Source organism: Entelurus aequoreus, linkage group LG23 (genome assembly GCF_033978785.1).
Source record: "Entelurus aequoreus isolate RoL-2023_Sb linkage group LG23, RoL_Eaeq_v1.1, whole genome shotgun sequence".
Lineage (NCBI taxonomy): Eukaryota > Metazoa > Chordata > Actinopteri > Syngnathiformes > Syngnathidae > Entelurus > Entelurus aequoreus.
Window position 1 is genome coordinate 18942617 of NC_084753.1, and position 21349 is coordinate 18963965.

At 39.7% G+C, this 21349-nt stretch overlaps 1 long non-coding RNA gene across 3 annotated transcripts; it reads left to right on the forward strand.

The window, feature by feature from the left end:
* The first annotated feature begins 2106 nt into the window (after window positions 1–2106).
* On the forward strand, window positions 2107–18517 carry LOC133640440 (uncharacterized). Of its 3 annotated transcripts, XR_009824151.1 has the most exons (7): window positions 2107–2235; window positions 2422–2516; window positions 2631–2717; window positions 4698–4796; window positions 16857–16970; window positions 18000–18096; window positions 18175–18517. It is a non-coding gene; the product is annotated as an uncharacterized LOC133640440 (long non-coding RNA). The 3 variants fall into 3 exon arrangements; XR_009824149.1 differs by lacking the exon at window positions 2107–2235 and having other exon boundaries at window positions 2288–2516; XR_009824150.1 differs by lacking the exons at window positions 2107–2235; window positions 4698–4796 and having other exon boundaries at window positions 2288–2516.
* Window positions 18518–21349: the final 2832 nt, after the last annotated feature.

Below are 21349 nucleotides of genomic sequence, written 5' to 3' on the forward strand. Positions count from 1 at the left end.
ACAAGCGACATCAGCGTGTAAAGGATATCACCACATGGGCTCAGGAACCCTTCAGAAACCCACTGTCAGTAAATACAGTTGGTCAACCAGGGGACCAGGGCAATGGATGTCAAGTCGATCTAGTTAATAGTGTGAGAGTTCAGTACATAGTGGGGCCAGCAGGAGATCATCTTGAGTGGAGACAAGTCAGCAGCGCAGAGATGTCCCCATCTGATGCACAGAGGAGTGGTACACCCCGGGTCTCGACTTTGAACAGCGAGCGCTTCATCTGTGGTCACTTGATAACCTCTCGACGCAGGAGAGAGTGGCAGAGCAGAAAAGAGACGGCAGATCAACTGGTCTAAAAGAGGGGTCTATTTAAAGGCTAGAGTTTCTACAAATGAGTTTTAAGATGGGACTTAAATGCTTCTACTGAGTTTTTTCTTGCCCTGATGTGGGATCTGAGCCGAGGATGTCGTTGTGGCTTGTGCAGCCCTTTGAGACATTTGTGATATAAGTAAACTTTGATTGATTGATTGATTCAGTTAAATTGTATTGATTCACTCCTGTCTAATTTGCGATGTCACTGCTTCTAGTAGATTTACAAGATTTTTTTGTCCAATCAGATTCCAGCTTCTGTGTGTTGCCATGTCAATGCAATCTGCCCAGGGCCTTCAGAATCAGTAGTTCTGGCCCAGTTCCACTTAAACAATGATGGGCTATTTCTTTAGCCAATCAGATTTCAGATTTGCCTCTATAGGGATAGTTATTGAATTCCGTAATTTTATAGGCTCCGACCAAATCCTTTTGGCACTACCGGGTATCGAATCACATAAAATCAAATAATGGCATATGTCGATACCTTTGTTGCTCGTGATGTCACATCCACTTGGCGTGGAGACAATCACTCAAGTAGCACTTATAGAGCGGACTTAGCCAAACCTCCTTTAGGTAATGTTGCAATTTTCAATGCCAACAATGTAAAGTCGACACTTTTCCAAAAATGCGTTAGCTTGATGCTAATCGCTAATGCCATGTACATGATGCTGATTATTTTACATGGCAATTTCTACACCTCCAAATGTGGTAGCGAAAATGTCACGGTTCAGGTTGAGCGTTGCTTGAGACGTGACCCCAGAATGCAGAGGATAGCAGAGTGTGTGCAAGCAAAAATGTATTTGGTACACAATAAACAAAAACCGATGGAGTCCAAAAATTAGTGCAACATGGAAGTACACAGGAAGCAGGGTAAGCTAAGCAAAGCATTACAAAGCAATCACTCAGCGGCACGCCTGCCGACAAGGACCAGAGAGCGGAGCACATTACACCAGTTTTAAAGTCGCTGCATTGGCTCCCTGTTCGCTTCTATGACTATTTTTTAAACGTTAATGACCTTCTTATCTATCTGACCTGCTCTTACCGTATCAACCCTCGCGGATCCTGAGATTGTCTGGCACTGGCCTTTTATCTTTACCAAATACCAGAACAAAGATCTTGCCAGAGAGCCTCAGGACTGCAGTGACCGTTGAAATTTTAATAAAAAAGGCTAAAGACACACCTTTTTAATCTGACTTTTTACTGATCATGTTACTTGCTTATGTTTTTTTCTATCTTAATTAATACTACTATAATTCTCTCAATGTTACGTTTTTATTAACTTATTCATACTTTATTTATTACATATATTTTATCATCTATCCATCCATTTTCTACTGCTTGTCCCTTTTGGGGCCGCGGGGGGTGCGGGAGCCTATCTCAGCTGCATTCGGGCGGAAGGCGGGGTACACCCTGGACAAGTCGCCACCTCATCACAGATATTTTATCATAAGTTTCATATTATATTTTAAATGATTTTAGTTATTCTCCAGTGTGAATGCCTTAAAGGTGGCGATTTTCCTCAAATCCTCAGTGCCATGCCATGTTTTGTTTTTGTTTTGTTGTTGTCAATAGTGCTGTATTTCTTTTCTTCTTTTTTTTGTACAGCATTTTGTGTTTTCCACTTGTCTGCGTATGAAAAGTGTTATAAAAATAAAGTTAGATTTGATGTGATTTGAGTCACAGACAAATAATTACAGTTAACCAGCCTCAAGAAGCAGTTGACACTGAACAATAAACCCTCTTCATCAGCGATCAGGGACAGGTGAGTCCAATCAAAAGCAGGTGAGGGGAAACAGCGCTCAGCTGCAGAAAATGATCAAGACAAAAGGCGGCATTGCAGGAACCAAAATAAGAGCCTTGCTGGATTCACTCAATCAGGTACAGTCCAAGCTTTACACACTAATGGCCAAATACATACAAAAATGTACAACATATAACTTAAAATGACATTTAGTAAATGTCATTTACTAACATTTCTTGGTTGTGCTGTAATTGATTGATAGCATTATTTCATATATAGTTTTGAAAACATTTTCATCTTTTTCTACTTTTAATACTGTTCAGGCTAGCAGGGAGACGGAGCCTATCCCAGCTGACTTCAGGCGAAAGGCAGGGTCCACCCTGGACTGTTACCAGTCCTTCAAAGGACACACAGACAAGTAAGCATCCACACTGAGGACCTTGTAGTCAGCTTGGACACGGTTCAGGTCACCATGACCATGCAAAGAATAAACCATTGAGAATACATGAATGTATTTTCTTGCTTTTTATAGGAACATGTTGAAAGTAGACCAGACGTCATCTGCTGTTTGATAAAGTGCCTTGGAGAACCAACTGCTGAACAGAAGAAAGATTACCAGGTAGATTTATACTATTTTATTATAATGGCCCTTTTTTCACTTTTGTTTAATTTTACTGTATAAAACAACAATACAGAAACATTTAGAATCTAACATCAGTCATCATAGCTACCAGAAATTCAGTCAGTATGTTAAGTTTAGCTTGTGCAAGCACAAATCAGTGCATGATGAGCAGATTATTGTGGGGTGACATCATCTATGGCAGTGTTTTTCAACCACTATGCCGTGGCACACGGGTGTGCCGTGAGATATTGTCTGGTGTGCCGTGGGAGATGATGTCATTTCACCTAATTGGGTTAAAAATATTTTTTGCAAACCAGTAATTATAATCTGCCATTATGTGTTGTTGAGTGTCTGTGTTGTCTTGAGCTCGGCAGAGTAACCGTGTAATACTCTTCCATAGCAGTAGGTGGCAGCAGATAGCTAATTGCTTTGTGGATGTTGTGTTTGTTGTGATCACAATATGTAGACGACAGCGGGAGCCAGTGTGCAGGTAAAAAGGTATCTACCGTATTTTTTGGATTATAAATCGCTCCGGAGTATACGTCGCACCGGCCGAAAATGCATAATAAAGAAGGAAAAAAACATATATACATCGCACTGGAGTATAAGTCGCATTTTTGGGGGAAATTTATTTGATAAAATCCAACACCTAGAATAGACATTTGAAAGGCAATTTAAAATAAACAAAGAATAGTGAACAACAGGCTGAATAAGTGTACGTTATATGACGCATAAATAACCAACTGAGAACGTGCCTGGTATGTAAACGTAACATATTATGGTAAGAGTCATTCAAATAACTATAACATATAGAACATGCTATACGTTTACCAAACAATCTGTCTCTCCTAATCGCTAAATCCCATGAAATCTTCTTCCTCGTTGTCGCTCCTGGTATGCGCCGCTAGCGTCCTTTCTTTCTGCTGCTCGATCGCCGTTTTCTGCTGCAGATTTCACTACGTCCATCTTGTAATCTGCAGTATAGGATTTCCTTTTCGGTGCCATTTTTGTTCAGCCCTTCTCAGTTTTTTAAAAAAATGATCCATTTTAATAGCTACGGCAGTAGCATATAGCATATAGCAGTTAGCATCCCATGACCCACAATGCACTTCTGCCATGACCCTCCCTTGCCGAATTCTTATTGGTTGACGTGTGTGTGACGATTGCTGACATTTGCTTTGTCTCTTCTGTGAATTAGATAAATAATATTATTTGATATTTTACGGTAATGTGTTAATAATTTGACACATAAGTCGCTCCGGAGTATATGTCGCACTACAAAAACTGCAATTTATAATCCGAAAAATACGGTAAGGCTTAAACCAAAGATAAACAAAAGGCGAGTGCCGCTAAGAAAAGGCATTGAAGCTTAGGGATGGCTATGCAAAACAAAACTAAAACTTAACTGGCTGCAAAGTAAACAAAAACAGAATGCTGGACGACAGCAAAGACTTACAGCGTGTGGAGCAGCAGACGGCGTCCACAAAGTACATCCGTACATGACATGACAATCAACAACAAAATAAGAAACACTACACACAGGAAAACACCAAGAAACTCAAAATAGGTCACGGCTTGATGTGACAGGTCGTGACAGTAAACCTACTTTGAGACGAGCTATAGTGATGCATGGTTGGTTGTGGTTTGAATTTATATCCAACAATTGCGCAAACGACTTTTTACTGTCAGTATCGGCTGCTGAGTTTCATTTGTTTGTTTTCTGCTAGTGGTGTGCCTTGGGATTTTTCAAATGAAAAAAATGTGCCTTGGCTCAAAAAAGGTTGAAAAATACTGATCTATGGGTCCATTCTTCCTCCCCAACGGTTATTATAGTGGACCTTTTTAAAGTAAATTTTATTCAACAATCTAACCAAATAGAGATGCACAGCTCTAACGTTAAGTAACTTTGCATCTACTCTGGTCTATTCAGGAAATAAATGTAAATGTGTTAATAAATGTATATTGTTGTGTTTACAGGATGTCAGCACTGAATCGCTCCAAGAGGAGTATTCTGCATTCAGTGGCAGGACATCAGCCATTAGCCTTCACTCTGCTACTTGGAGACATCACAATAGTGTTGGTATTTTCTTATCCTTGTGTCAGGACGGCATTGGTGCCTTTCTGACATCACATGTGAGACTGTGTGCTGACTGTGGTCAGAGAAGACCATCAAGTGTCCATCTCCTTGTCTGAGTGGACACAGCAGGTAGACGTTGTCCATGCTGAGCCTCATTAAGCTGGACATACACTAAACCAGTGGTTCTCAAACTTTTCTCACCAACTACCACCTCAGAAACCACTTGGCTCTCCATGCACCAACATAACGACCAACATTAAAATACAACAGCATAGTAGACCTAAATATTCATTAAAACAAGGCAGAGGTTTTATTCAACACGTATATATTACCGTATTTTTCGGACTTACCTTTCGTTTTCTTAAAAATCGACCGTGCGCCTTATAACCCGGTGCGCCTAATGTACGGAATAATTCTGGTTGTGCTTACCGACCTCGAAGCAATTTTATTTGTGTACATGGAGTAGGGTTGCAAAATTCTGCGAATATTCAAAGTTGGAAACTTTCCATGGGAATTAAGTTAAATTTAAAGTACCAATGATTGTCACACACACTAGGTGTGGTGAAATTTGTCCTCTGCATTTGACCCATCCCCTTGTTCACCCCCTGGGAGGTGAGGGGAGCAGTGGGCAGCAGCGGTGCCACGCCCGAGAATCTTTTTTGGTGATTTAACCCCCAATTCCAACCCTTGATGCTGAGTGCCAAACAGGGAAGTAATGGGTCCCATTTTTATAGTCTTTGGTATGACTCGGCCGGGATTTGAACTCACCACCTACCAATCTCAGGGCGGACACTCTAACCAATTATCCAATTAATTATATATGGGAATTAACGGGAAATTAATGGGAATAAACATTGAATGCAACATGCTCGATTTTGCAGCATGATCAATATTGGTCAATATTTCCAAACTTCCCGAGCTTAACTTCCCGTGGTAAATTTCAGGAAACTTTCCGGATATTTACCGGAAACTTTCCACCCCTTTGCAACCCTAACATGGAGTAATGATAAGTGTGACCAGTAGATGGTAGTCACACAAGAGAGATACGTGTAGACTGCAATATGACGCCAGTAAACAACACCAAAACTTTAAATGTTCCACTGAAAATAAAGAACATTACACACGGTTCTCAAAAGTATGTCAAAATGTTTTAGTATGACTTTGAAGCCGCACCGCTTGATTGATTGTCGGCCCATTACGGCTACCGTAGTCAGAGATACAAATATTACTATGGTGTGTGTATAAGGACCGCAAAATGGCACCCATTAGCAGACATATTTCACAATATTATGCAAAACCAACTTCTCTTACCTTCTGGTACCTGCTGATGTGTATTTGAGATCTGCATAAGTCCTGAAAATTATGCGCACTGTAGTCCGTCCCGATGCCGTAGTCGATAAGCTTCTTCTTTTTCAAGTTCTAACTTCTATCTCGCTATGGAAGCGCTAAAAACTGCCAGTGTAGTGGGTTTGCATAATTCACCGACGGAACTTTAGTTAGAGACTTCCGGTCGGACAGTTTTTCACGGGACACATTTCCGGCGTTGTTGCACTAGTGAGCCACAGATGAGGAGATGCTGCTCCGTTGTTGTTTTAAGTAAAGTCTGAATGTCATTAAAACCGTTAGCTCCATCTTTTGACACTTCTTCCACTCCCGTCCTTGCACACTACACCGCTACAACAAAGATGACGGGGAGAAGACGCTGCCGAAGGTGAGCCACGTAAATAAGACCGCCCACAAAACGGCGCATCCTGAAGCGACTGTCAGAAAGCGACTTGAAGATGGTCTGTAAAACATAATCTATGCAACATTTTGACAAAAGAAACCACCATTACATGTTATGTAGACCACAAGGAAGTGTTTTCAATTAAGAAAAAAATCATAATATGACTCCTTTTAATGCGCCTTATCCAGTGCGCCTTTTGCATGAAAAAAGACCTGAATAGACCCGCTAATCAGCAGTGCGCTTTATAAGCTGGTGCGCCCTATGCTCCAGAAAATATGGTAGGTATTTTTGGCCACATTACACACAGTTTGAACAGTAACACTGTTTGAATATTTATTAAAAGCCTACTGAAATGAATTTTTTTTATTTAAACGGGGATAGCAGATCCATTCTATGTGTCATACTTGATCATTTCGCTATATTGCCATATTTTTGCTGAAAGGATTTAGTAGAGAACATCGACGATAAAGTTCGCAACTTTTGGTCGCTGATAAAAAAAAGCCTTGCCTGTACCGGAAGTAGCGTGACGTCACAGGTTGAAGGGCTCCTCACATTTCCCCATTGTTTACAATGCAGCGAGAGCGATTCGGACCGAGAAAGCGACGATTACCCCATTAATTTGAGCGAGGATGAAAGATTTGTGGATGAGTAACGTGAGAGTGAAGGACTAGAGTGTAGTGCAGGACATATTTTTTTTCGCTCTGACCGTAACTTAGGTACAAGGGTTCATTGGATTCCACACTTTCTCCTTTTTCTATTGTGGATCACGGATTTGTATTTTAAACCACCTCGGATACTATATCCTCTTGAAAATGAGAGTCGAGAACGCGAAATGGACATTCACAGTGACTTTTATCTCCACGACAATACATAGTTGACGCACTTTAGCTACGGAGCTAACGTGATAGCATCGGGCTCAAATGCAGATAGAAACAAAATTTTAAAAAAACCCTGACTGGAAGGATAGACAGAAGATCAACAATACTATTAAACCATGAACATGTAAATACACGGTTAATAATTTCCAGCTTGGCGAAGCTTAACAATTGAAGCTAACTAACTTAGCTACGGAGCTAACGTGATAGCATCAGGCTCAAATGAATACTTCCGTTTCAACGATTGACGTCACGCGCATACGTCATCATACATAAACGTTTTCAACCGGAAGTTTAGCGGGAAATTTAAAATTGCACTTTATAAGTTAACCCGGCCGTATTGGCATGTGTTGCAATGTTAAGATTTCATCATTGATATATAAACTATCAGACTGCGTGGTCGGTAGTAGTGGGTTTCAGTAGGCCTTTAAGTGATTCTTTGGCGTACCACTAGATGGTGCCCGCGTACCACTAGTGGGACGTGTACCACAGTTTGAGAATCCCTGCACTAAACATTTACATCTACTACATTTATGCATGCGTTTGCATCTTTAAAAGGTAGATGGATACGTGATCATTCGGTGCACAGTACTGTACTTTGTGCACCCTTGCTTTTGTTCATCAGGGTACGGTGCGTGTGGCGGTCGGCTCTGTGAGCAACCTTGAATTTATTTGGGTTACTTCACGTCGCGGGAAAGCGATGGCGGTTGAGGAAAGAAGGAGAGTGTTGTTAATCTTAACGTGTCGCAGCAATGCAATAATTTGTTTTTGGATGTGCACAACATGCGACGCAGATTTGCGGGCCGAGACGTTGCATTGGTTCATCAGTGCAGAGCATTCCCAGGTTTCGGGGAACGAGCCAATGGGTGTGCGGGCGTGTTACAGGTTTACGTACATATTGGTCACTCTCCGGGACAAAGGGGCACCGAGGTGTGTAAAATTGGCGATTAGCTAAGGAAGTGTGTGACACGTGACTCAATGTTGGTGAGAAAAGTAAGTTGAGCCGGGTAACCATAATCTTTGTTGAACGCTTTGGACACAGCTATTGGATGCTTATTGTAGTAGTTATTTCCACTAGTTAGTTAGTTCTAGTCTATAAATCATAGTTTTAATGCAGCCACTTCAGAAGTGAGTACACGGTAATGCGTATTAGTCATTGAATCGGCTGGGTGTCAACTCACAAGGTAGAACAACCGTGTTGGTGCCCCGTCACCATCAACTTCTTTATTGATGGCACAATACAAATTTAGAGTAAACCTTACTTCCTGTTCAGTAAAGTACAGTTACAATTACACCATAACTGTTCACTTGTACTGAATATTCCTTGAAATTAATGTACACATTTCACATTTCTTCTTGTTATAACAGACATTATAATAACACACAATGAATAATGCCTTTTGTAGCAAATTGTGCTTACACTTAAGACTAGGGATGTCCAATAATATCGGGCTGCCGATATTATCGGTCGATAAATGCTTTAAAGTGTAATATCGGAAATTATCGGTATCGGTTTCATAATTATCGGTATCTGTTTCTAAAAGTAAAATGTATGACATTTTTAAAACGCCGCTGTGTACACGGACGTAGGGAGAGGTACAGAGTGCCAATAAACCTTAAAGGCATTTCCTTTGCGTGCGTGCCGTCTGAGTCACATAATATCTACCGGCTGTTCTCATCACAAATTAATGCAAAGCATACTTGGTCAACACTGAGGATGGCCATATAAACAAGTTTAACACTGTTACAAATATGCGCCACACTGTAAACCCACACCAAACCAGAATGACAAATGCATTTCGGGAGAACTTCCGCACCATAACACAACATAAACACAACAGAACAAATACCCAGAATCCCTCGCAGTACTAACTCTTCCTGGACGCTACAATATAAACCCCCCCGCTACCCACTACCCCCACACACCCCAACCCCGCCCACCTCAACCTCCTCATAGTCTCTCTTAGGGAGAGCATGTCCCAAATTCCAAGCTGCTGTTTGGATAGATAGATGGATAGATAGTACTTTATTGATTCCTTCAGGAGAGGTCCCTCAGGAAAATTTTAATTCCAGCAGCAGTGTACAGAATTGAGATCGAAATTAGAAAGTAAATAATAGGGGTATAAATGGAAACAGAATATAAAAATATTACAATACGAATAAAAATAAACAGCAACAATGACAATAAAAATATAACAGTAAAATAAGAATATAATAAGAGAAACTAGGCAGTAGTGACCATGTTATGAAAAAGTATTGCACTGTTATTGTTTTCAGGCATGTTAAAAAAAAAAGCACTTTGTGACTTCAATAATAAATATGGCAGTGCCATGTTGGCATTTTTTTCCATAACTTGAGTTGATTTATTTTGGAAAACCTTGTTACATTGTTTAATGCATCCAGCGGGGCATCACAACAAAATTAGGCATAATAATGTGTTAATTCCACGACTGCATATATCGGTATTGGTTGATATCGGTATCGGTAATTAAGAGTTGGACAATATCGAAATATCGGATATCGGTAAAAAAGCCATTATCGGACATCTCTACTTAAGACTGTGAACTGCATTTTAATTAAACCATTCACAACATTGCATCAGGAACTCTGCATGCTTTACTGGCCAAGCAGGAAGCGTGTCAGACAAGTACAAAACCCATGATTTTACTTTCAAATGACAGGCCGTTATGAAATCGCTACAAATTTGATTTCTCATTACTGTAGAATTGTTTACTGTAATTGGAAGGTAAATAAATTCTTTAGTAATCCTAAATAAACAATAGAATAGAATGGGTTCTCATTTCTGTAAGCAAAAAATATTGAACATCTCACAGTGCATTTTTTTCCCTAGTCGGAAAAATGAGGTCGGATGTTGTCTTCTCGCTCGTTAGTCCATGTTGATGGGCACATATTGCCCATTCGGTTTGAAGCTTAAATATTCTCACGAGACATTTGGCTTTGTGATCATATTTTTTCCTCTTAAGTGTTACTTTGCTGAATTTCTCACTAGCGAGTCGGGAGGGAATGTCCGTGAATCCTGTGTGTGTAAGCTAGCGGTGCCACTTTACGCCCACCGAGACGAAGATTGCGGATGAATGAAAAGAGGGCTCACTACGTTCAGTTAATTCTACTGTTAAATAAACCCACTCAGGTGCTAGGAGCGATGCACAGAGTCAGACCTCTTTCTCTCTGTTCGAAGCGGGAAATGAAGAAAACAAACTCACACGGACATAACAAAATATCGATGCATATTTGACTGCATTTTCATTTATCGTTCGATTAATTGACTTTTTGACTAATGGCCCAGGCCAAGTCACCATCAAAACTTTTTCCAAGGTGCAAGTGGCTTAGTTGTTAGCGTGTCCGCCCTGATTGAGTTCAAACCCCGGCCGAGTCATACCAAAGACTATAAAAACGGGACACATTACCTCCATGTTTGGCACTCACTATCAAGGGTTGGAATTGGGCGTTAAATCACCAAAAATGATTCCTGGGCGCAGCCACCGCTGCTGCTCACTGCTCCCCTCACCTCCCAGGGGGTGAGGGTGATGGGTCAAATGCAGAGGATATTCTCACCACACCTAGTGTGTATGTGACAAATCATTGGTACTTTAACTTTAACTTTAAGTGATGTTTGTTATTAGCGTAATCCTGTCTCCACTACACTGCACACAAACTTGCTGATTTCTGTTAACACTTTTTGATTGGCTAGGAGGTAAAGGACACGAGGATCAACAATTTCAGGTCTGTCATTTAAAGGCTGGTGATGGCGGAGAAAAATAAATCACACATAATAAAACCTCAGTGTTGCTTTGATGTCGATGAATCGTGCAATCCTAGTGTACACACGTGAAGATGACACAATCTAGTTTTCTAACCAGTTTGCTCCCTTTAAATTTCATATTTTAACACACACTTGCCTGCTAACATAATGTACAAATGTGTAAAATAATAGTATATTGTTTTTCTAGAATTTGTCTTTGTCGAAAAAAAGAGCATAACTATTGAGTCTTCTAGAAATATTGACGTTTAAATTGACAGCAAACATGGGGAATGAAATACAAAAATGTCAAACTTACATTTACAAACATTGGGATATTTGTCAGAATGTCTATGTGGAGGGGGGGGAGTGGCCTGCGGGCCTGCAGCGAAGCGGGGTGTGCCAGGACCGGCCTCGAAATCAGCGACAGGTGCGTAGATGGCCCACCTAGGCCTGGTTATCTAATCACCTGTCGCTCTGTTATAAGCAGCAGCCAGGAGGAGAGAGGGGGGTGGAGTGGGAATTGAAGCTGGTGGAGAGCGAGAGCAAGACAGACAGTCACGAAAAGACGAGTGCTGATAAGCAACAGAGAGAATTTATTTGGAAAAATAAAACTTCATTGTGAATCTGAACTGGGCTCTCATGTCGATGCTTGGTGGTCCGAAGAACCCACTGGTGGGCAACCTCCACAGTCTAAAGTAGAAATTTTAGATTGAACAAACAACTTTTCCCGAGATAAAAGTTTTGTGTCCGTCTGTTCTCATCGGATGGAAAATTTCGGATGTCCGTGACCATATCATCCAAGAAAAGATAGGGATGCTATTCAGACTCCACCTCCTATATGATGAGGTGATAGTCACTTGACCGTCCTCATCCGCAGTCTCTTTGAACATGGGGCCAGACACACACACACACACGTGCGTGCACTCTGTGTAGCACCTAGATATCCTAATTTAGCCTCTGGAGATGTAGGGATGTCAATCTTACAGTGCAGCTCCTCTCCTTTCCTGCTTACTTTTTTAACAGACTTTTCTTTTCATCACTCAGCATCCTCTGTATTTATAGCTGACCACGTTCCTTTTGCTGTATGTGTGTGTTATGGTACTATGTATTAACACATAAGTCTTTGTGTAGCGCTGTTGTTATGGTGGGGTTAGTTCATTTCTACAAAGATGAAGTCAGAAGAGGAAGAGTGGGGTTCACGGGAAGGGGGGGAAAAGTGCAAGGGAAAAAAGAAATTGAGTTTAAAGAGATGAATGGAGGGATGAGTAAAGACTTCTGGCCGAGTGTGCTGCTTTGAGACTAATTAAGGTGACCCACTCTCTCTTTTGGTCTTCTACTCCCATCTCCGTCTTTACTCAAAGTTGCTTTCACACCAACTTAGGAGGTGTAGGCTCAACTTAAACATCAACATCATACAGAGATGAGAAGACCCTGGATACATTACGTGCATAAAGATGACACAATTTATTTTACAGCAGACATTTGAAATAATCTTAGCTTGTGTGCTATAGTTGACAAAGTAATAGTTGTTCGTGCTATATCTAATACATCAATAATTATATGTATGTATGTATATACTGTATGTATATATATGTATGTATATATATATATATATATATGTGTATATATATGCGTGTGTATATATATATATATACATATATATATATATTAGGGGTGTGGGAAAAAATCGATTTGAATTCGAATCGCGATTCTCATGTGCGATTCAGAATCGATTCTCATTTTTAAAAAATCTATTTATTTTTATTTTTTATATTTTAATCTGGTCAGGATGCCACCCGAACGCCTCCCTAGGGAGGTGTTTAGGGCACGTCCGACCGGTAGGAGGCCGCGGGGAAGACCCAGGACACGTTGGGAAGACTATGTCTCCCGGCTGGCCTGGGAACGCCTCGGGATCCCCCGGGAGGAGCTGGACGAAGTGGCTGGGGAGCGGGAAGTCTGGGTTTCCCTGCTTAGGCTGCTGCCCCCGCGACCCGACCTCGGATAAGCGGAAGAAGATGGATGGATGGATGGATATTTTAATTTTTTTAATAATTTTTTTTTTTAATTAATCAATCCAACAAAACAATACACAGCAATACCATAACAATGCAATCCAATTCCAAAACCAAACCCGACCCAGCAACACTCAGAACTGCAATAAACAGAGCAATTGAGAGGAGACACAAAGACGACACAGAACAAACCAAAAGTAGTGAAACAAAAATGAATATTAACAACAACAGTATCAATATTAGTTACAATTTCAACATAGCAGTGATTAAAAAGCCCTCATTGACATTGTCATTAGACATTTAAAAAAAATGAACAATAGTGTCACAGTGGCTTACACTTCCATCGCATCTCATAAGCTTGACAACACACTGTGTCCAATATTTTCACAAAGATAAAATAAGTCATATTTTTGGTTCATTTAATAGTTAAAACTAATTTACATTATTGCAATCGGTTGATAAAACATTGTCCTTTACAATTATAAAAGCTTTTTGCAAAAATCTACTACTCTGCTTGCATGTCAGCAGACCGGGGTAGATCCTGCTGAAATCTATGTATTGAATGAATAAAGAATCGTTTTGAATCGGGAAAAAGTTGTTTTTGAATCGAGAATCGTGTTGAATTGAAAAAAAAAATTGATTTTGAATCGAATCGTGACCCCAAGAATCAATATTGAATCGAATCGTGGGACACCCAAAGATTCACAGTCCTAATATGTATGTATATATGTACAGTTGTGGTCAAAAGGTGAGAAGGACATAATGTCATGGCTGTATTGAGTTTCCAATAATTTCTACAACTCTTATTTTTTGTGATAGAGTGATTGGAGCACATACTTGTTTGTCACAAAAAACATTCATGAAGTTGAGTTCTTTTATGAATTTATTATGGGTCAACTAAAAATGTGACTGAATCTGCTGGGTCAAAAGTATACATACTGCAGTGTTAACATTTGGTTTATATTTGACATTACATGGACAAAGATAAGACCTTTTGGAAGAAAGTTCTGTGGTCAGATGAAACAAAAATTGAGCTGTTTGGCCACAATACCCAGCAATATGTTTGGAAGAGAAAAGGTGAGGCCTTCAATCCCAGGAACACCATTCATACCGTCAAGCATGGAGGTGGTAGTATTATGCTCTGGGCCTGTTTTGCTGCCAATGGAACTGGTGCTTTACAGAGAGTAAATGGGACAATGAAAAATGAGGATTACCTCCAAATTCTTGAGGACCACCTAAAATCATCAGCCCGGAGGTTGGGTCTTGGGCGCAGTTGGGTGTTCCAACAGGACAATGACCCCAAACACATGTCAAAAGTGGTAAAGGAATGGCTAAATCAGGCTAGAATTAAGGTTTTAGAATGGCCTTCCCAAAGTCCTGTGGACAATGCTGAAGAAACAAGTCCATGTCAGAAAACCAACAAATTTAGCTGAACTGCACCAATTTAGTCAAGAGTGGTCAAAAATTCAACCAGAAGCTTGTGGATGGCTACCAAAAGCACCTTATTGCACTGGAACTTGCCAAGGGACATGTAAGCAAATATTAACATTGCTGTATGTATACTTTTGACCCAGCAGATTTGCTCACATTTTCAGTAGACCCATAATAAATTCATAAAAGAACCAAACTTCATGAATATTTTTTGTGACCAACAAGTATGTGCTCCAATCACTCTATCACAAAAAATAAGAGTTGAAGAAAGTATATTAAACTCAAGACTGCCATGACATTATGTTCTTTACAAGTGTATGTCAACTTTTGACCACGGCTGTATATGCATATATACATGTATGTATATGTGTATATATATATATATATATATATATATATATATATATACATGTATGTATATATACATACATGTGTATATATGTATGTGTATATATATGTATATGTATGTGTATATATATGTATATGTATATATGTGTATATATACATGTGTATATACTGTATGTATTAAAATATACAGTACATACAGTATACATGTATATGTGTAATCTGTTAAAATGTAAAGCAAATAAACCAATGATACACAATTTAAATTCACTCCCTCAGTTATTTAATAGAACAATATAGTTGTAGTTTGCAGGGGTGTACATTGTCGTATATGTGAGGGACAAAAAATATTAGGAACAGTAAAACAAAAGTGATTGTTGTTCAGTGTATGTGAAAAATGCTGAAGCCACAAGCATTAGCACTTTAAAAGTAACATCTAAGACACACACAGTGGAAGGGCTTTTCAGCAGTGCACTAGAAGAGAAGCACAAAATACAGAAGTCGTGTGCTAAAAAACTAAGAAGGCCCACATATGAAAAGTTCATTAGTTTGGATATACCACTAGCTCTTCTCATCATGTTGCTTCCACTTTAGAGGTTTGCCATATAATAATACAGTACATAAGTGTAAATTTTAAAGTGCCAAAAAAAAAACCAACCATGGGCCGAAATTACCCCCGGGCCGCACTTTGAACACAGGTTTGGGCACATTCACCTGACAGACATTTAACTACACTGTGTAACTGATTATTAATAGCAAATGGTGCTATTTTTTTTCCCGTCCGTTTGTTTATTTGGTTGACTGTAAACTACACACTAAGCTAACACAATCCTGTTAGCATGCACTGATTACAAACACAAAGAAATGAAACAAATAGTGTGAATACAACTTACATTTGGCATCATAGGAATATACTCGTCAATGTGACTTCAGTCTTGACTAGTTTCTTAGAAAAAAAGTTTGGTGTTTAAAACGTGTTCGATGTTTAATTTGTGTTGGTTTCGGGTATTCACGAGACCACTTTGAAAAGTTCACCTTTGAACTTGTGACGTCAGAGGTCAGTCACGTGTCACTTAACTGAACAGCAACATCATGAGGATTTATTGCTTGGTATTTTTAATATAGAAACATATTATGGGATGTATGGAACCTTAAAACTAACAAAAATGTATTTAAATCAACTGAATTTACTAAGTATTTAAAAATTATCAACATCCTGCAATCACAATGTCTGAACAGCATCTCTATCAGTGATTGAACGATATCTTCACAGACATCCGAGATTTTAAATTCCATATCACAACCCATCAGGACAACAAATAGAGTAGACGGACTCTAAACTTTTATCTGGCGAGAAGTATTAAGTCCCATCACTAAAATGTCCACAATGGACATGTTGACAAATTCACGTCTTGCAATGATTGTAAATGTATTTTTTTACACTCTTTATTTCATTCGCCGTGTTTGATGTCCATTTAACCGACAATGAAGCCCCAACTGTTATAGTCTCTTCTTTTCGACAAAGACAAACGCTAGAAAAACAACAATATACTATTATTTGACACAGGTGTACATGATGTTAGCAGGTAAGTGTGTGTTAAAAGATTTAGGAGTAGGATGTTGCCATTTAAAGGAAGCAAACTGGTTAGAAAATGGGCTTGTGTTATCTTTACGTGTGTACATACTGGATTCAACAAGGTCATTCAAAACTAATGAAAAGTGTAGATATGTTTTAGGGAAGATATGAATCAAATATTCTAAAAAGAAATATGTTTTTAATATGTTTCAAATAATGTTCAAGTTGTGTGATTGACTAGTCAGTGTATGTTGTTCATTTTAGAATGTTGGACATAAAATATTTTTAGTTGCTGTTACTGACATGTTCTTTGACATGTATGTTGATGCAGTGTGGTGTCCTGCGGGATGGAAGCCGCTGTGGCAGCAGAAGTGAATTTGCACTGGCAGCATGCCGTGTAAGGAAGCGTGCTGCCTTCAAGTGTCCCTGATGCAGGGAGGACAAGGTGAGATATTCAGACTTGTCAATAGTCTATGGCAGGGGTGTCAAATGTACGACCCGTGGGCCGGATCAGGCCCGCAAACAGGTTTTATCCGGCCCGCGGTATGAGTTTGCTAAGTATAAAAATGAGCCGGAATTTTTGAGTGAAAGAAACTGCTGTTCTAAATGTGTCCACTAGTTGTCGCAATAGCAATTCTTTGTATCTTTGTAGATGCTACATATGTAAAAAATAAAATAAACCACATGATGTTAGTGCACCAGTCGAGGAAAATGAGAAAACTACATAAATAACATCGTGTAATTTGATTTGTATTTAGTTTTTTTAATCTTGATCGATTGAAAATGAACACCAATGAGTTGACTGATGAACATTATCACATAATTTATTCAGAAAACGACAAATAAAAATAGAATACTATTAACTGCAACATGTAAAAGTGTAAAAAAAAACCCAACAACATTATGGTTTGTATATTTTCAGAATGTGCTTGTTCTATTTTTAAACCAAACAATCTGAAGTTGTCTTTATTTTTAAGTTATTGTGCCGTGATTTTACCAGTGCGGCCCACTTGGGAGTTTTTTTTCCTCTGTGGCCCCTGATCTAAAATGAGTTTGACACCCCTGGTCTATGGTCTACTATGGTACATTTTTAGTCTACTTTTATACCTTTTCTTTTCGCCCTCTTTTTGTTCCCATGTGTGCATTATCCTTTCCATACTTACCCTTTCCATCCTTTGTAACTGAGCTACTGTGTGGAACAATTTTCCCTGTGGATCAATAAAATGTGTCAAGTCTAGTTCCAATAATGACAAATGAATGTGGAATTTGGGAAAAAATGTCAAATAAAACCCCTCGCTAAAAAGTAGAAGATTTTATTCCAGTAGTAAACATGATGTTGTCGTTGCAAACATGTCAGAGGATGACTTCCTGTGTTGAACCTGTAGTCAGTCCACTGGTCCAAAGCTGCCCTGAAGAGGAAGCGGTCCTCCGTCACACCTGCAGTGGCAGAGACACTAATTCCTCCATCCCATAGGTAGATCTACCAGTGGCGTCAGTCCTCCATCATGTCCCACCGCCCCGCACCACTTCTCCATCTGAGCCAATAAACATCCAGCACGTTACAAACAGAGGTATGTCTGGCTTCAAAAAGATTTTGGATCAAGTTGTTTTGTCAACATAACAAGCGTTTGACTTTGTTTCTGTCGTAGGTTCAAGAATGGCCGGGCGCGTCCGTATAGATTTGATCTTGGACGCGTCGTCAAACAGAAGCTGTGGGAGCGTCAGTCTCGCCCCACATTTAAAGAGACTGTGGATGAGAACAACCAAGTCAATATCACTCCATCGTACGGAGGTGGAGTATTCCCACCTCTGTATGATGTTGACGTTTCACTTGAGCTTAAATCTCTAAGGTGGAAGCAACATGATAAGAGTTAGGGGTATATCTAAAAGTATGAACTCTTCATATGTGGGCCTTCTAGTGCACTGTTGGAATGTGTGTGTGTCTTATGTTGCTTTTAAAGCGCTAATACTGGTGGACACTGCTGCTGTTTGCCTTAAAGGCCTACTGAAATGATTTTTTTTTATTTAAACGGGGATAGCAGATCTATTCTATGTGTCATACTTGATCATTTCGCGATATTGCCATATTTTTGCTGAAAGGATTTAGTATAGAACAACGACGATAAAGATTGCAACTTTTGGTATCTGATAAAAAAAAGGCTTGCCCCTACCGGAAGTAGCGTGACATAGTCAGGTGAACATATACGCAAAGTTCCCTATTGTTTACAATGATGGCCGCATGAAGTGAGAGAGATTCGGACCGAGAAAGCGACAATTTCCCCATTAATTTGAGCGAGGATGAAAGATTTGTGGATGAGTAAAGTGCAAGTGAAGGACTAGTGGGGAGTTGAAGCTATTCAGATAGGGAAGATGCTGTGAGAGCCGGGGGTGACCTGATATTCAGCTGGGAATGACTACAACAGTAAATAAACACAAGACATATATATACTCTATTAGCCACAACACAACCAGGCTCATATTTAATATGCCACAAATTAATCCTGCATAAAAACACCTGCGTGTTTGTTACGCTAGCTCCTAGCTCCTCTGCTAGCTCCTAGCTCCATAGAACACGCCAATACAATTCAAACACCTGATCAACACACACAATCACTCAGCCCAAAAGACCGTTCACCTAACCCAAGGTTCATAAAGCTTATATATTTTTAAAAAGTTACGTACGTGACGCGCACATACGGTCAAGCTCTCAAATGTTTAGCAGCCAAGGCTGCATACTCACGGTACCTGATATTCAGCTGGGAATGACTACAACAGTAAATAAATACAAGACATATATATACTCTATTAGCCACAACACACCCAGGCTTATATTTAATATGCCACAAATTAATCCTGCATAAAAACACCTGCGTGTTTGTTATGCTAGCTCCTAGCTCCTATGCTAGCTCCTAGCTCCATAGAACACGCCAATACAATTCAAACACCTGATCAACACACACAATCACTCAGCCCAAAAGACCGTTCACCTAACCCAAGGTTCATTAAGCTTATATATTTTAAAAAAGTTACGTACATACGCAAAAAAAAGTTGCGCACATACGGTCAAGCGATCAAATGTTTAGAAGCCAAAGCTGCATACTCACAGTAGCACGTCTGCGTCTTTGTCATCCAAATCAAAGTAATCCTGGTAAGAGTCTGTGTTGTCCCAGTTCTCTACAGGCGTCTGTGTATCCAAGTCAAAAGTCCTCCTGGTTAGAGTCTCTGTTATCCGAGTTCTTCCATCTTGACTGCATCTTTCGGGAATGTAAACAAAGAAGCGCCGGCTGTGTACTGTTGTTGCTGACTACGTTCGAAAAATACGTCCATTTCGCAACGACAACTTTCTTCTTTTCTTGCTCAGCTTCCTTCTCCATAATGCAATGAACATGATTGCAACAGATTCACGAACACAGATGTCCAGAATACTGTGGAATTATGAAATGAAAACAGAGCTTTTTCGTATTGGCTTCAATGTGGAAGGCATACCCGTGTTCGCCGGGCTACGTCACGCGCATACGTCATCCTCAGAGGCGTTTCGAACCGGAAGTTTAGCGGCAAATTTAAAATGTCACTTTATAAGTTAACCCGGCCGTATTGGCATGTGTTATAATGTTAAGATTTCATCATTGATATATAAACTATCAGACTGCGTGGTCGGTAGTAGTGGGTTTCAGTAGGCCTTTAATTTCTTTAAGCATTTTTTACATACACATTGACATGCGTCTGGTTATGTTCCTAATATTCTGTCCCTCACATAAACAACAATGTACACCCTTGCAAACTGCAACTACAGTAATAAATATATTGTTCAGATAAATAACTCTCTGAGGGAGTAAATTAAAATTGAGCATTATTTTTGTTTTGCTTTGCATGTTAACAGATTGTGTAGGTGTACCTAATGCTGTGCCCCACTGTGTGCAAAATGAAAAATAAGTAATCTGTTAGAGAAGGAAGTTAGGTAAATTTTTCACTTTAAAAAGTTATGCAATGTCTGTTATTCCCTAAAAGAAATGTTTTGTTTTTTCACTTATGCCATGTTCATTTTTTTTGCATTGACTAAAATTAATCCAATCCAATCCACTTAATTTATATAGCACATTTAAACAAAAATGTTTCCAAAGTGCTGCACAAAAATATTAAAAACAAGATTCAAATACAATTTGTAGTATCAATTAAAATAGATTACATTAGTAGAAGCATTTAAGTCCCATCTTAAAACTCATTTGTATACTCTTGCCTTTAAATAGACCCCCTTTTTAGACTAGTTGATCTGCCGTTTCTTTTCTTTCTCCTCTGCCCCCCTCTCCCTTGTGGAGGGGGAGACACACAGGCCATGGATGAAGTGCTGGCTGTCCAGAGTCGGGACCCGGGGTGGACCGCTCGCCTGTGCATCGGTTGGGGACATCTCTGCGCTGCTGACCCGTCTCCGCTCGGGATGGTTTCCTGCTGGCCCCACTATGGACTGGACTCTCACTATTATGTTAGATCCACTATGGACTGGACTTTAAAGGCCTACTGAAATGCGATTTTCTTATTTAAACGGGGATAGCAGGTATATTCTATGTGTCATACCTGATCATTTTGCGATATTTCCATATTTTTGCTGAAAGGATTTAGTAGAAAACATTGACGATAAAGTTCGCAACTTTTGGTCGCTGATAAAAAAGCTTTGCCTGTACTGGAAGTAGCAGACGATATGCGCGTGACGTCACCGGTTGTGGAGCTCCTCACATCTGTACATTGTTTACAATCATGGGCACCAGCAGCGAGAGCGATTTGGACCGAGAAAGCGACGATTTCCCCAATAATTTGAGCGAGGATGAA